At 36.8% G+C, this 3,430-nt stretch overlaps 1 long non-coding RNA gene across 1 annotated transcript; it reads left to right on the forward strand.

Moving 5' to 3' along the window:
* The first annotated feature begins 656 nt into the window (after nucleotides 1–656).
* On the forward strand, nucleotides 657–2,806 carry LOC144640011 (uncharacterized). Its single transcript, XR_013568261.1, has 3 exons — nucleotides 657–792; nucleotides 2,281–2,341; nucleotides 2,683–2,806. It is a non-coding gene; the product is annotated as an uncharacterized LOC144640011 (long non-coding RNA).
* The last annotated feature ends 624 nt before the right edge of the window (nucleotides 2,807–3,430 follow it).

Genomic DNA, 3,430 nt, shown 5'->3' on the forward strand with positions numbered 1-3,430 from the left:
AATACTGATAAAAATTAATTCAAAAATTACATAGAAAAGTATTTATTCTTCATTATTTTGATAAAGTAATTGAAAAGTGAACATTTAATGTTCACTATTAAGTCAGGGTCATTACTAGCAAGAGGCAAGATGAGGCACTTCCCTCGTCTTAATTTTAACTCAAATTAAAAACAAAATGCGTTTAGTTGGAAAAATAATCCTTAGTTAAACAAGACTGATTTTTTTAAGACATACCTAATGAAAAATGTTTATAAAAGAGTTTCAGAGCTCAAAGTTCTCTAAATTTTTGGAGGGCATGCCCCCAGAACCTCCTAGCAAAATCTTGCCTCATCTATGCCAAAGGTCTGGTTGCGGCCCTGTAAGACTGGGCCAAAAGGATGAGAGTTGATGAGAGTTCACTCTTGTTTGGCATGGAACTCTCGTGCACTCTCATCAATTCCCATATGCTCTCATCCACTTTGAACATGCTCAAATTTTTCATGAGGGTTGATGACAGTAATTTTCTCTTGTTTGGCCCGAGTTGATGATAGTCGATAAGAGTTGACGTAAACTCTCATGAGAGTCAACTTTCATCAACTCCCATCCTTGTTTGGCCCGGGCTTTTAATGCAAAATTTAATGCTCCATTTCAGTCAAGTGATTCATCTGTTCTGTAATCACTTTTTTTTGTAACTAACAGGTGAGGGATGTGCATATTGACACCAAAGCTAAAGGAACAGTTTATCCATTTCATCGTCCCTTGTTGCATACTCTTAAGCAAAAAGATCCTATTTCCAGGGAAAACGCTTTCCATGTAAGTATAAAATAATATTTAAATTATTGAAAAATGATCTGGTAACCAAAAAAACTTTTACACATCGATTTAATATTTTACAACTGAATGTATTTTGAAGATGAAGTATTCAACATGACACGAGCATGCTCGTGTCATGTTGAATACTTCATCATCGATCTGAAGGTGACCTTGTTTTGATACAGACCTCACTGCTTTTGTTGTGTAAATCATGTTGTTCTGATGCTAACTAGTTTGCATTTACATGATAAAGTAGAAGGGTTTGTATCAATGCAAGGTCACCTCCAGCCTCACTACCATTTAAAGGCCAGGTCACTTGGCAGGCAACTGTAAAATGGACTATTTCTCCTTTCCATGATTCAAAATCATTTTCTTCCTTGTATTAATGCACTTATATGTATGACCCAACTTAAAAATGCAGAATTTTCAAGAGGTACCACACCATTTACCAATAATGTCAACAGATGTACAGACAACTCTCTCTAAACGGACACCTATATACTGTAAGACGCTCACCTCAGACTGTAAGATGGACTCCTGGTGTTGGTCCCTTCCATGTCCTTTTCAGTCATTTTACTGTAAATAAATTAAACTCCCTATAAGCCGACACCTCTCTAAGATGGACAGCTGAAGCTAGTCCCAATGGTGTCCATTTTAGAGAGAGTTGGCTGTATACCTATTTTTTTTAAAAACAAATTATTTAATAAAAATTGTTTTTAATAATATTGTAATGACAGGAGAGTACGAGTCAGTAGAGTTGTTCAAAGGGTGCATAAAACTATCCACCAGATAAATTGTTATTCAGTGGATTTCAATGAATAAGTGATTTGTCTGCCCGGGGGGGGGGGGGGTACTCCCATAAATTTCGGATAGGGGTGTGCCGCCAAGGTTCTTAAACCCTGATCCTATTTAAGGATAAAGAAAGCAAAAAATTGATACCCTTTTTAAGGCCCAAAACCAAAAAAAATAACACCCTATTTAAGGGGGAGGAGGAGCGTTCCATGACGACCCAAATAATGGCTAAACGCGCACGGCAAGACACAAGTCTCTATAAAATCGCTTTACTAATACCTGAACAGAAAATTCAGTTTAAAGATACCTTTTTTTGGTTTAGCTGGGCGTTTATTTTAGCTTATAGAATTTAGGTACCCTATCTAAGGATCACACCTAGAACTCATTGCCAAAAGGAGCAAAATGATACCCTATTTAAGGACCGAGAACCTCAAAAACCAAACCCTATCGGGTGGCACATACCTATATAGGCCACATTATGGAAGTATAACCCCCCCCCCCCCGGGTTTGTCTGGTGGATAGCGTTATTTAACCGTAAAGCAGCCAGGGCCTGCTCTGTACAAATAGCATAATTTTGTAGGTTATTACTTGGAAGTTGTCAGTTTAAACTTTAGTCTTGAGCATGAACATTATTTAGAGTTTAATTTATTGTGATCAGGTACAATACTTGTAAAGTTCTTTATGTATTTCCTTCAGGGACCAAGCTTCATGTCCACAGAAAACCATACTAACTTCAATGGAACTACCAGCCAGAGAAGTAAGTACCACTGGGAACCGATGGATCATGGAGTCCTTAGATGTAAAATTATTTAATTTTGTTAGTATTTCAGAAGAGTAGAAGCCACAGTGCCCTAATGGTTAGTGTGCTGCTCTCCAGACCGACTGGTCTGGGTTGGAGCCCGGGCTGGGATGTTATAGTGTATTCTTAGGCAATTAAAACACTTTATTTTCACAGTGGCTCTCTTCATGCTCTGCAAAATCTTACTTTCGTGCAAGCTGCTATGTACCAACCTTATGTCAGGGGTAATATCACTCAGGAATCAGGTTCAAATAACATACAGTGTTTGTAAACGAGTGTATGTTTTCTCTGAATTTTAGTGGACACTTCAAAAAAGACTGTTGGATATAAAGAGGGATCAGGCTTTACACATGCTTACAATGATGAGCCAATCACTTTCAATCCAATGGAGGCTCATGAAGGAATAAGAGATGTAAGATGTGTTATATCGTGAATAATATTTTTAATAGAAGACTGCAATAAGTTTCTAATCTACAAGTATAATCAGGTTCTCTTTTATCCACACTTTTGTTCACTTTTTGTTTTGCATGACCCACATACCTTATTATAGGAAATTAACGCTTGTGTTAATTAAGGTATTTGAAATTAACGCCACTTAAATCAACGCGAATTGAAGAAAAAATTACTTTCCAATAAAGGAAATTAACGCGAAAGAGGGGGTAACATTTCAAAATGAAGGAAATTAACGCGACGTACACAACAGGAACAAGTTTATTTCAACACTTGTAGGCGTTAATCTTAAACGAAAACAATGTTCGTGGTACTTTTCCCACTTTGAGCGTTCTTCACAGTATCAATGATAGTGGCAGATAAAACTATGCTTTTTCCTTGGAGTCAAGAACATCTGGACTGTAACGAAAAATTGGGGCCAAAATAATGGAAATTACATGTAACGTCATGGAAATTAACGCTCCACTTAATTAACGGCGCGGAAATTAACGTTAACAAAAATTAACGGGACTTAAATTAACGCGAAAGTTTGAAATTCCAGTTAATTACATGATACGTTTACTTCCTATAATAAGGTATAACAAGAACATTAAAAAA

Source organism: Oculina patagonica, unplaced genomic scaffold (genome assembly GCF_052425735.1).
Source record: "Oculina patagonica isolate OP01 unplaced genomic scaffold, crgOcupat unplaced1641, whole genome shotgun sequence".
In the NCBI taxonomy this organism is placed as follows: domain Eukaryota; kingdom Metazoa; phylum Cnidaria; class Anthozoa; order Scleractinia; family Oculinidae; genus Oculina; species Oculina patagonica.